Source organism: Lagopus leucura, unplaced genomic scaffold (genome assembly GCF_019238085.1).
Source record: "Lagopus leucura isolate 7727_CA_CO unplaced genomic scaffold, USGS_WTPT01 Super-Scaffold_100157, whole genome shotgun sequence".
Taxonomy (NCBI): domain Eukaryota; kingdom Metazoa; phylum Chordata; class Aves; order Galliformes; family Phasianidae; genus Lagopus; species Lagopus leucura.
In genome coordinates, this window is record NW_024962334.1 from 33,863,317 (window position 1) to 33,876,907 (window position 13,591).

Consider the following 13,591-nt stretch of genomic DNA (forward strand, 5'->3'; position numbering starts at 1 on the left):
CCTTAAGGGAAACCACCCGAGCCAGCAAACACCGGGCTGCCTCACCGCGCGGGGAGGAAGGCTGGGGGTGCCGGGGCATGGCTGGCGCCCGGTTAACGCAGCTCCCAGCTCTGCAGCAGCCGCGCTCCGCCCTAGGTGTCGGGGCAGCCCGCGCGCGTAGGGCCGTTCGTGGAGCTCTGAGTCACACGAACCAAGCGCCCCGCTGATGCGGCTATTAGGATGCCTGATAAATATTTATAGCCCCTCACCGGGGAGCTGATTGACAGCACGGGGGCAATCTTTACCGGCAGCAGCAGGCAGCCGCCTCGGGGAGGGGTTTGGTACCCGAGGGGTCTCCACGCTGAGGACTGCGCACAGCCCGGGGGCTGCCCCAAATTTCCCTGCGGGACAAGCAGCCCCGGCCCAGCTCCCTCCGCGGGGCGGGGAGGGCGCTGACGCAGTGACTGCAGTCCCGGGGAGAGCTGCGGAGCCGGGCTGCTTGCAGGTGAACTGAAAGTCGTCGGGGGGAAGGGGAAGAGAGGGAGGAGGAAGAGGAGGAAGCGGCGCGCAGCCCGCCCTGTGCGTTGCAGCTGGCGACCGAGGGCTCCGCGCAGCTCCGCGCAGCCTCCGCCTCTCTGCGGCCGCCACTCCGCTCCCTCCGCCCTGCTGCAGCGCGGCGCCGAACGCGCCCCAAAGTTTGCTCCCCCTGGGGAGGGGTGACCTTGGGGCAGGTGGTGTGCAGCGGGGCGGGCGCTGAGGGGCCGAACCCCCGGGGCGGCACCGAACCCCCGGCGGCACCGCCGCTTCCCGAGAGCGGCCGCCGAACTCGTTGAGCTTAGAGCTGCACCCCGAGAGAGGAGCCGCGAGTTGGCACCGGAGGTCGGTGCCGGCGGTTTCGCAGCGCTGCGTCCCTCGGCCGGTCCGGTTGCTTCTCGCATCCCTGCGTGTCTTCTGCCTGTGAGTAAACTTATCACTGTGTCCAACTTTCGAGTTACGTGATTGTAAGCGTGGAGTACAGCAAAAATGACTTTTCCTCCAATAATGCTGATGATGAGGAAGGCTGTGTTGCGTGCATTGACTGCGGCTGGAAGATGTTCGTATTGTGCTCTTTGGAGGAGCAGGGGGAAAATCATTTAGGACTGTGCAGTGTGAGTTGGAAGTGTTCCTTTGAGCCCTACAGGCAGAAATCTTATCTCCTCGAGTTAAGGGCTCTCCGTCCCAACGTGGTGCCCAGCATGCAGGTACTGGGTGAGCAAGGCTGGAGGATGCTCAGAGTGCTCTATGTGTGTGTGCCCTGGGATACGATCTGCTGACAGCTGAGGACTGACTCTCTGCTACTTCTGGGGTCAAAGCAAAACCACTGTGAACTTTAAGAATAGCACAATTTGACTTGTCTCTGCTTGGCAAAGTTCACTGCTGCATGCAGTACGGGTGGGTACAGTGACGTAAGGCTCTCAGACTATTTAAGCATTGTGATTAATGTTTTATTCTCATGCTGTCATTTAAGAATTGGTGTTTGTTATTAGTTTTCTTTTGTCTTGGTAGTTTCAGAATAGTTGCTTGAAGCTCTGCAGATGAGCACTGTGTGCTGCCTGGGGGAGTCAGTGGCGGATGGCTCTCATGGCTTGTGCTCAGAGGGTCTGAGTGGATGGAGCTGCTGCTTGTTGTTAGGAAAGCTTGGTTGGACTTTTAGGTGAAATACTGTGTAATGGCAGGCATTAAGGCGTAAACACGGAGAGCTTTAATAAGCTGATTTCTGCAAATCAGGGGTGCAAATCAATGCACTACTTATTTATTTTTCTTCTGACCTTGTGAACCGTAAGGATGCAGTGTGCAAAAGTTTGTATCATCTGCCTCTAAGAATTAAATTTTTATATGTTGACCAAGCTAGAAAATCTCTGACTAAATATAACAACTTTTTTTTCCTCCCCTCAGCTCTGGGCTTACCGAGAAATATAATCTAATCTCGCATTCCTAAAGTAGGCTTTGATGGCAGCCGAACTAATGCGCTCAGGGAGCCCCGTGCACATAGCTAGTCCTGCTGTATTCACCCTGTGCAGGGTGCAGTGCTCGCAGTGCACAGTTCCTGCAGCCAGAAACTCTGACCCTATATTGCGTGGACTCAGGACTCTGATTGATGTGCTTAGGCCCAGAGACTTTTACATCAAGACACAGTTCAGGTTTGTGGGTTTTACGAAGCCTTTATCCACAGATCATTGCAAAGTTGCAGGAGGTGGATTGGTACTGAGCATTTTTTTTTTTTTTTGTGCTACTGTGCCTAGAACTATCAGCTTTTTTTTTGCTTTTTTCTGTCTTTTTTTTTTTTTTTCTCTGCCTCTTGTTCTGCAGATAAATTATTCTAAAACTATTTTGACAATTTACTATAGCTTAGATGGGCTATGTTTTCTGAAGCATTCAACATACAACAATAAAACTGCCATTGGAGAAAACTACCAGATTTAGTTACTTTTTTTTCCAGAATGTCTTCCCCTCCCCACCCCAGAAAGCATTGCTTTTGTATTCAGTCATCTTTTTCTTTTCCTGACAACAGATAGATGGCAAGTTAGCAATTCAGAACATCTATTTACTTTTGCTATTTGAAATAGCAATTTCCTGTTTATTGCTTTGGGATAAATTACAGTACTGTTATGCCATACATGTAGCTTTTGGTATAAGCGATGGAAGAGATGGAAAAAGTTAGCTCGTCTTTTCTCTGTCTTTTTCTCTCTTTTTCTTTGTTTTTCTTTTTTTTTTTTTTTTTTTCCTTTTTTTCCCCTTGATTCCTAAGAAACCACTGCTCTGGTATGGCAGAATTGTTTCTCAAGAGAATACATTCATTTCTCTTCATTGAAGATTAAAGCTTGGCAGTTCTCAAGTGCAGACTCTTGTGTAATAGCTTCTGTCGGGGCGGTGGCTTTGTTGGGGCTAGGATGACGTCCAGGCTGCTGTTGGTAACGGTTTGGATTTTGTAAGGTTGCCCTTAATTGAACAGCTCTCTTGTGTTTGACATTTGCCATGACCTCTTGCTGTAAGGCAAAGAAGACAGTTAATGATTCTGAAGTTCATCTTTCACTCAGTGGAAAATGAGGATGCTTGGTTCTCAGTCTTGTTCTAACTCCTAGCCAGTGTGGAATTTTCATATACATACACATATGTAGGATATTCTATTGCCTCCCTATGGCAATTGATACTTTTACATACGTATGGAAAAATTTAAACATGTACTGACAGCCCAAGTATTTTCAGATTGTTTTATAGATACAATAGTCTATGAAATCTGCAAGTCTTGTCTTTAAATTGCTGTCTTGATTAATCAGTGTTTGCAGGTAGCAATTAAAAGTTATTATAAGCAGTGAAGAAAACAATGAAGAGAAAGCAGACTAGGGGTGGCAAACATGGGAATGGACAGCATAGGGAGGCTGGAAACAGAGGACACAAAACAAGGTAAAGGGAGAGGAAACAGAAGAAATAACTGGGAAAATGGGATGGAAGTAATGCTAGCAGGCAGGGAAGAATCATAGAATCAGAGTGGCCTGGGTTGGAAAGGACCACAATGATCATCTAGTTCCAACACCTGTGCTATGTGCAGGGTCACCAACCACCAGACCAGGCTGCCCAGAGCCACATCCAGCCCAGCCTTGAATGCCTCCAGGGATGGGGCATCCACAACCTCCTTGGGCAACCTGTTCCAGTGCATCACCACCCAGAATTAAGTTAATGAGGACTTTCTGTCTGGCTTGGCTCATCACAACAAATTGTGCTGGTCATGTGGTTGATATTATCATAGTGGTAGGCAGAAGCTCAGGCCTGTAGAGAAGACCCAGTTTAATTATCTTAGTTCATTTCCAATTGATACATCTCATGCTCTGCTCAGTCATGGTCTCTTTTGCTAGAAAAGCCCATGTGGCTGCTTTGCCATGGTACCTCTACGTATTTGCTCCCTGGTAATTACTGAAATTGCTGACTTGAGCTTTCAAAGAGCTGTTGGTGGTAATTGCTTTCCTTCCCAAACATTCAAATTGCTGAGTTGGTGGTGAGGGCCTTCCCAGCCCACTATAGGCATGTGGGCCTTTATGCCTCTTTCAAAACATCATTTTCCAGCAAACATCACCAATTATTTATTTATTTATTTATTTATTTGCAGCTATTTGAAAGAAACAAATAGCTTTTTCTTGAATGTGTTATACTGTGGTGCAAAGGAGCATTTTTGTGTTGTACCAGATGTCTAAACCCTACAGACTGAAAAGGATGTCTTCGTGAGTCATCTGATGGAGAATCGCACAGATGCTTGACATTAAGATGTATGAAATTTACATACATAGTTTATATAAGCAAAAGCACTCCCATTTTTTTTCTTAGCAGCTGAATAATAGTTTTTTTCACCTAGTGTAAGCTGGAATTAGCTATATTCTTGAATGTTTTGCCTTAAAATTCATTAAATAATGGAATAGTTTTCCAAATAGTTTTCCAAGCCAGCATGAAATGAATTAACTCCAAAATTTATATAAAGATTCAAGGAAAATACAGAGATTTTTGTTGCTGCCACTCAGGCAAACTGCCAGATCTCTGTATAATAATATTATTTGTGCCAGAATTGTGGGTAATGCCAGGAAAAGAATCAGATTCTGTGGAATGGACAAAATGGAATGGGGCAGAGCAATGTAAAGGTTTGCTTGCTGGTAAAGGCTTGCTTTGTTGAATGGGTTATTAAAATGATCAGTTATGGCTTTTACCTCCTTTTACTTTCCACTGAATACATCTAGGGAAATGCTTCACTGACCCATTGGAGTATATAGGAATTGCATTGGAATATGTAGGAATTGCTGGATACACTTTGTGCAATTTAATGGTAGGTCTATAAAATCTTTTGACTTCTGAGTAATTTTTTTTCATATTTGTTACTATGTAATTCTGATCTTTTGTATCTCTTTCATCCTGTGGTATTCTTAATCTTTTTTACTTTAGGCCTCAAAGTACCCTATCCTTACAGTGCATTTATTTATTTCTTTATTTTGCATTTTTCACTTTAAGGGGGTAGTCAATTAGGAGGTGTTTACATTAATTAGCAGATGCAGGTTAGCCTGTTTCTTTTTCATATCCCTTCTTTCAGCTGGGAGAAGCAAGACATTGTTTCCCTGTAGAAGTGATGAGTTTGGCTGAGGGAGTAGTTGATGTGGGCAGGGATCCTGGGGTCCTTGTGGCCCACCCAGCTCCAGCAGGACACCCAGAGCAGGGTGCTCCAGCCTGTGTCCAGGCAGCTTCTGCAGATCTCCAAGGAGACTCCATACCCTTTGGGCAGCCTGTGCTGCTGCTCAGTGAGGATTACAAAAAATGTGTGTTTCTTTTCTGATGGATTTCTGGAGCAGTCCTTGCAAGCTTTGTGACAGTGGATGGGCACTGATGGGAGACCCAACTATACAAAATGCACCTCTGTGCTGTTCAAACTCCCCAAAGTTGGCATTTCACTCCTCAGCTTGCCTCCGTGTTGCTTACATTTCATTCAGTTTTCTTGTGATCTGTATCCCCGAAGAGGGATATCCCCCCCACACGGGGGATCCTTGTGCTCATGATTGTTTATTTTTGCAAGGGCTGAGCAGGAGCCCTATATACTCCAATGGGTCAGTGAAGCATTTCCCTAGATGTATTCAACGGAAAGTAAAAGGAGGTAAAAGCCATAACTGATCATTTTAATAACCCATTCAAAAAAGCAAGAGACATTAGCAGTGCCAGGTTGTGTGGTGAGGAGTGTGAGGTGCTTGAGGCTCTCCTCTCTGCAAGAGTAAAAAAGAGCAGCAATAAAGAGCTGAAGCGAGCATGTTTGGGGACCAGGAGCTTGCTTGTACAACTTTTTTTTTTTTTTTTTCTTTTCTTTTTCTTTTTTTTTCCTTCCTTTTAGGGACTTGACGCGACAAATAACTGAAGTACTGCTCTCCTACTGTATGTTCACACTACTGGCTATGGGATACCATAGCTCTGGAAGAATGCAACTTAGCCTTGTCTGATCTAGGAGTTTTGGATAACTTACATCCTAACATATAGAGAATCATTACAGTTAGAAAAGACCAGTGGGATCATATAGTCCAATCATCAACCCATCACCATCACGCCCACTAAATCACACATGCTACTACTCCTTTTCTCTGCAGATGTGGTATTAGGACCGTAGCTCATGCCTGTGTGTGCTCCCTCTCTGTCCTCATGTCTGATATGCAGTTGGAACAGTTGAAGTCGCAAGTCTTGGAGAAGATCTTCAGGGGAACAAAAAAAAATAATATGCATTTTCTTATTCATTTGCAATATGTGATATGTTCTTAGAAGGTCAAAAAAAAACTTTGCAGGTTGTGAAATTAATTACTGCATAACCAACATTGCTGCCCAATTCTGTACTAACTTTGAAATTTACCGAAGCTTTATTGCATAAATGAGAAGTATTGCTGCATAACTCAAGTATAATGTACAGCATAATAGGAAAGATTGCATATAATTAGACATCTGCTAATTGTTTCAGAATTTAATTGTGTATAGCTTTTTGTCCTCTGATGATTATTTTAAGTGAAATGCATCAGTATTATCTTTTTTCTCATCACTGACATACTATTCACTGATTTAAGAACTTTTTCTTGCAGTTGTACCTAAAATAATACAAATAGTAATCCTGTGAAAGTAGAAACTTCTGTGAATGTGGTGGAGTCAACATTGGGTCACTGCTGGGTATGGGGATGGCAACGGGCAAAACTGCAGGGTCCTCTTGGGGCCATGTGAAACAGACCACATGCTGGCAAGAGAGTTGGGAGGGGATATTGCTTTGGTAACAACAAATCCTACCTTGGACTGAGCTCTGTCTGGCAAAAGCCTGGATTCTGATAGTAGGCAATAGTTTCTGTCCTTTATTGCTATGAGTATATGTGGAATTTGCTTGGAAATGTTTGCTGGAAAAACTTGTGGAATTATCCATCTTCACTTTGAAATCCACGAGGATGGATTAGATGTGTTTGTTACTTAGACATGGAGTTAGCACACTTAGACATAATTAGCACTCTGGCTGGATATTTATTATGTATCTGGTGAGGAAGTGCTTTCTGCTGTCATTTTTATTCTAATAAACAATGCTTTAATATGGGTAATCCTCTTTTAACATTAATTGAACACAGAGCTAATGCTCACATGTCTTCAGTTTGGAAACTGATGGGATAGCTGTTGTACACCTCTGCAGTATCAGCAAAGCAAAACTGGAGGGAAGTGTGAAGGAATCACGCATTATGAGTGTGAATGTATGGTGTTTGTGCTTTGTCCAGTCACGTTTCCAGTTTCATACATGCTGATATAGTCATTATAGAGGCTTTAATTGGCGAAGAGCTTGCCAGCCTGCGTTTGCCAGCTCTGCTGAAATCCTGGCCAAACTTCTCAAGAGTGCAGTAATCTGCAGTTGGCTGAGAGCGGCGGATATAAATAGATGATATGGTGCTGAATTACAATTGATTATTGAAATTCAGCTAGTATGTAATAGATAGCCATAAAAAGGAAACATTGTTTTCCTAATATGGGGCTTGAAATGAATGCGGTCCTTTTTTTAATTTAGCGAAGTTAATGTTTATCACAAAGTCATAAAATCTAGCCTATATTTTTGTGATTCTCTGCAAACAAAAATCTTTTTCTGTTCTTAATAAGAAAAGAGTTTTGGTTTGTCATCTGGGTGGCTTCCAGTAGGAACAATTCATTATTTTATTTCAGGCCAGGCAAAAGCTGTATGAAGACAAAGTGCATTTTATACATAAATTGCTTTTCAAGCATTTTTCTTCAGAAACCATAGAGGAAAACAACAGTATTCAGCAGATGCTCTTCTCAAAATTATTTACCTTATCTCTTCTCAATAGTAAAGAATATTTTGGATTTAATTGGAACATGGAAAAAAAACCTAACAAAATTAGTAAAATACAAAGTGTTATCTATGGAATCAGTTTTCATTAATCTGTGCTTAACTTCATAATATTGTTTTCTAGAAGCTGAAATAATACGGAAGCCCAATTGAGTGGGAAAGATTTGTTGGTTTCTTCAATCTGTATGGCTGGGGTGTACATTAGTGTTAGATCTTGCCTTTGCTGTTTGCCACCTAATGGGAGGTTTTACATTTTGCTTCAAGGAGAAGAGAGCCAGGCCCTAAGCTGGGCATTCCAATGAGGTGCTGGGGAAGTCCCCTTTGGGAACAGCTGAGCCAAAATGCCAATTCCTGGGACAGGAGAACAGAGTGAGGAAATGCTGCGTGTGGGGCTGTGCCTGACATGCCATCTCTGTGGCATTTAGAATCTGCAGCACTGCCAAGTAATGGGTGTGTGAGAAGTCCAAAGTCTGTCGCTTGCAAAGTGTTATGTGAGGCAGACGCTGGGAGCTGGCACTGAGGCTTTGTCTCGCTTCATGCTATGTGCCTGGAAAAGCCAACATTGATTTGTTGAGTCACTTCTGCTCCTTTGGAGTGTGGGACCTGATTACAGGCGGTTCAGGTCGTCTTAGGTCAAAGACAAGCAGGTTATTGGAAGCCCTTTCAGTCATTAAGTCAACTTGCATCTTGCTGCACTTGGACCAGCAGTCCTTCTGATGTAGGTGCTGTGGAGCTGTGGTGTGGGGAATTACTACTCATCAGTTCCCAGCAAGCACTGGCTTCTTGGCAGCACAGAATATGATGAAGGTATCTGCTATTATATCATGAAAGCAGGAGCAGGAAAGCACAGAGCCATTGCTTCTCTTAGTTTGATAGCAATGGACTGGTGAGTGTCTGCCACTGAGTTTTCATTTGGCTTCTGGCTGTGCAGTCTGCATGCTCATCTGCCTTACTGTGAATTTTTTCACTGCTGCCATTTTCAGTAGTGCATTAATGATGAATGCATCAGCAGTCAGCATGCTAATAAGCAGCGTTACCTATCCTCAAGCAGGTAGATGACATAGCTACTGAAAAGCCAGGGGTTGCACACTGCTCCTAGTTCAGCTCTGAGGGATGGAGCTCAGTGAAGGAAAATGCTGGGGTGAAAACTTGGGCTGCATCAAAAGCAGAATGGCCAGCAGGGTGAGGGAGGTGATCCTGCCTCTCTGAGGCCTCACCTGGAGGACTGCATCCAGATGTGGAGTCCTCAGTACAGGAGACATGTGGACCTGCTGGAGTCTGCCCAGAGGAGGGCCACAAAAATGATCCCAGGGATGGAACACCTTCCCCATGAGGACAGGCTGAGAGAGCTGAGGCTGTGGAGCCTGGAGAAGAAAAGGTTCCAGGGAGAGTTAATAATGATGGCCTTTCAGTACCTACAGGGAGACAGAAGGAGACAGACTCTTTAGCAGGGTCTGTTGTGATAGGACAAGGGGAAACTGTTTCAAACAAAAAGAAGGGAGATTTAAACTGGATATAAGGAAAGTCTTTTACAGTGAGAGTGACATAGGTTGCCCAGAGAGGTGGTGGATGCCCCATCCCTGGAGACACTCGTGGTCAGGCTGGCTGGGGCTCTGAGCACCTGGTTGAACTGTCCCTGGTGTCCTGTTCATGAAGGGGAGTCAGACAAGATGACCTTTGAGGGTCCTTTCCAACTCAAATAGTTCTATGATTCCATTACATGAGTTAAGGTGTGAGATTCTTCCTTTTGATGCTTGTTTTAATGTTAACCAAGCACAACCTGCAATGGAATTGTTTGTCTGGAACTGTACTGCTTCAGGAACCCAAGGCAGTTTGTTAGCTTCTGATATGATTGAAATTGCAGTATGACATCTGAAAGTTTACAAATGATGCAGTGGACATGTTAATTCTTAACATTATTATTATTATTAATTCTTAATAATTGTTTTAACTTTCTTTTAATTTGAAAAGTGTGTTCTCTAAATACAAGAAATACTTCCTCTGTGATTATCTGGAAAAAAAAAAAATCTCTGTCCCTTTCTTGGTTAGTTGTAGGTATAGATTTACAGTGAGGTCAATTTTTTATTATTATTATGAACTAATTTCAAGGCGCTGTTTATGCTTAAGAAAAAAAGTTGCTCAGGCAGATGCTGGGTTCCTATAACTCGCTGTACTTCTGTAATTTCATAAAGCTTGTAACCAGTTCTTTCATGGGATTCTCTTTATGGTGTCTGGCACAGCACTGGGTCTCTGGATTGCTCAATAAAGCCCAGACCTCTGAATGCTTTATATCATTCACAGTGAATCAGACCATTCACTCGCATCTAGCGCAGTGATGAATCGCTTTAAATTTCCTTGCCTAGGAAGAAGCAAATCGCACTCCCGTTTGCGGGAGGAAGAGGCAGAAGGAAAAGAACGAGATGTGCGGCCCAGGTTGGGGGGCAGCACCCATTGCCCCCGCTGGAGCCCGGGATGGATGCATAGGGTCTCCGCCTGCGGCCACGGGAGGGAGCTCCGCGCTGGGCTCTGGCTGTGCTCAGAGGACGGGATCTGCGCTCTGCAGAATGGCTGGGGCTGTGCTCCCTTCTCTGCAGCTCCTTGTTTCTCGGGGCGCTGCGATCAATGCTGTTCTATGCATCCGAGGGGCTGAAAGGTTACGCGAGGCATTGTGTGCCGGGCAGAACAAGAGGCTCTTTTCACGCGGCGCATCGCTGCGGTTGCCGGCAAATTTTAATGAATGAGGAAATGTTACTTTTTCTTCCCAGCTTTATTTTTGTGGTTGACATTTCAAAATTTCTGGACAAACATCTGTAAAGGGCACTGAGGAAGCAGAAAATTAAGATGCGAAGATATGAAGTAGAGTGATGTAAATACTTCAAACACTGCTCTCATTGATCCTTTCCCTTCCTTAGCAGATTGTGCCAGACAATCCAGAATGAAAATAAGTTTTCACACAGTGTTCTCCACACTCCAAATAAATGGGGTTTTGTTTTGTTTTTCTCTCTTCTGCGAGAGGAGCTCAGTAAAGGTCCTCCTTTGTCCTGAAGAATGCTAAAGAGCAACAGAGACTGTTTAGAATCAATCATAGAACTGAGTTGGAAGGGACCTTTAAAAGTCATCTTGTCCAACTCCCCTGCAATGAACAGGGACACCAACAGTAGAACAGGTGCTCAGAGCTGCACCCAGCCTGACCTTGATGTCTCTGAGGATGGGTCTTCCACCGTCTCTGGGCGACCTGTGCCAGTGCCTCATCACCCTTATTGCAAAATGTTTCTTCCTTATATCCAATCTTAATCTCCCCTCTTTTAAGTTTGAAACCATTTCCCCTTGTCCTACCACCCTCCTGACAGGAGAGGTGTTCCATCCCTGGGGTCACTGCTGTAGCTCTCCTCTGCACATGCTCCAACAGGTCCATGTCTGTCCTGTCTTAAGGAGGATGGACTCCACATCTGGACACAATACTCCAGGATATGGTTGGCTTTCTGGGCTTCAAGGGCACATTGCTGGCTTATGTCCAGTTAAACCACATAAACCACACAAATTTATAATATCTTCATAGCTTATCCAATTGTTGAAATTTAATTTATTTTATATATTTTGAAACTTATTTTATGTTGTTTAATGTGTTGTAGCTCCAAGAATCCCCTTCTTGGACCTGTCTCTTGTATGCCCCAGCACACTTCTGCATAATTTAGCCCTTGTGCAAATTCTTGTGCTTCAGGGAAGAAATCCCATCTCAGTGCTGGGAGGAGAAGGTTGGGAGGTAGTGGGAGGGGGGCTTATAATCCTTAGAATGCAAAAATAACAATTTCTACTGTTTTGTTGCAGTTTCTTGATATACTGAAAAACCAGCACAAGAATATTTTCGTTTCTCAATTTTCATACTTGAAATGAAATGTCTATTCCCTATCCATATTGTTGTTGACCACCTCAAGAAGCTGTATGGCCTGAGCACTTCTGAGGTTATAAGAATCTACCAAAGGACTCTTGTGTATCCAAAGTAACTTAACAAATATTTGAAAGAGAAAAAGATTCCGAAGTTAAAGATGAGTATCTTAGAGGGAAATCTATGCATATGCAGTAATAGAAAATGTATACTACGGATTGAAAACTCAGCAATGTATGTTTTCTAAATGAATAATTTAATTTAAAAAAATGACAGTGGAGATTCAGAACAATGATTTAACTCAGTCTTACTAATGGTGAGACTTACCATCTTTGTAGTTTTTAACTCCAGCACAAGGAGCCCTGTAATATGAGAATTTTACTTGTTTAAGAAATGCCTTCCTCTAATGGAGAAGTCTTCAAAATGCAAAACATGTATTTGGAGAATATACTGAACGTGAAGGGAACAGGTACATATTTTAAGAAACAGTAGTCTTTCAAATCAAAATCCGTCTTCTCTACATAAAGGGGTGGTTTATGTCATTTTAATGCTTAGTGTTTGTGATGATCAGTCTTCCTCACATAAAAGGGTGTGCGAACAGCGTCAACTAATAACACACATCTGTGATCATCACTTTTAGTTTTACTTTATACCTAATGAGAGTTATCACTTAGCCAGTCTGAAATTAAATTAAATCTATAAACTAATTAAAAAAGAAATTAAAAAGTCCTGGAAGAACTGCAGACTGAAGATAAGGCCGGGAGTGCAGCATTCTGTTGTGATATAACACATGGGAAAGCTGAGCCCCTTTGATAAATTCAAACCCTTGAATCTTCACTTGGCATTGTGTTCCTTGAAAGTTTGTGAGGAATGTGTGACACATTTTTGCACAAGTGTTTCACCAGAGCTTCCAAACCAAGCACAGGCAGTCTGAGCTTCTGGAAGTGTTTGGCTGTGTTGTGGCCATGGTGGTTGGTTGCTGCTGGTGGTGGTGATGGTGCTGTATGTATGTTCTTGGTGGTGATTTTGTTGTTGTTTTTCAGGACCCCTTATTTAAAATGCCACTCTGTAAAAAGATCTTCACATCTGAACAATAAGTGCTGCTGACTGACCTCATAATCCCTCACTCTAATATTTCATTATGATATTCCTTTCTTACGTTTAATTTCACAAAGTGCTGTCTTGGCAAAGAAGGGAGTCTGTGAGAGTTTGTAAACAGAATCTGTGTGCGTGCTTGTCTGTATGTATATGCATGGAGCTAGATGGATGTGTATGGATTTGTGTTACAAAATGCAATCATGTTGACCCTTTATCTACAGATTTCTTTTGAACTAGCTGCATTACTCCTCTAGAGACCATAGCTATCAAACGAAGGACAATGTTTTGAGGGGGCAGAAACCTTTTTTAGGAACTAGGTTAACCATAGTGAAGCTCTAAAAGAATTAAACCAATTATTCAACCTACGTCAATTTCTTCATATAGCCTCCCTTGAGAGCTTGCTGCCTGCAGTGCCTTCCAGCCCAAAGTTATCTGTTCCTTCCTCACTGTGGGTGGCGTGGGATCTTGTGGGGTCACCTGGGAGTAAGTCAAGGTCCCCAGGGTCACCTTGCAGAAGGTTGCTTCCCACCACGTGAGGCTAACTAACTACAAATCCCGCTGCAGGGCAACAAATAGCTCACCTCATGCAATGTGCAATGTCACTGCTTTAAGGTTAAAACCAAGTTCATGTTTATTTCTTTCAGTGCTTCATATTTAAAAATGAAGAGTGATTATCTGTAGTGGCGCACTAAATAAATTGCTTTTTTTCCTCTTCGGAAATGCTTTTCCCCTGGCATATGCAGTGGCAATAG

General features: G+C 43.4%; 1 protein-coding gene across 1 annotated transcript in view; it reads left to right on the plus strand.

Moving 5' to 3' along the window:
• Window positions 1–814: 814 nt before the first annotated feature.
• KIAA1217 (KIAA1217 ortholog) overlaps window positions 815–13,591 on the plus strand; it is a 349,470-nt gene continuing 336,693 nt past the window's right edge. The window contains exon 1 of the mRNA XM_042888183.1: window positions 815–936. The gene's annotated coding sequence lies outside the window, so the exon portion shown is untranslated. The remainder of the gene's footprint in view (window positions 937–13,591) is intronic.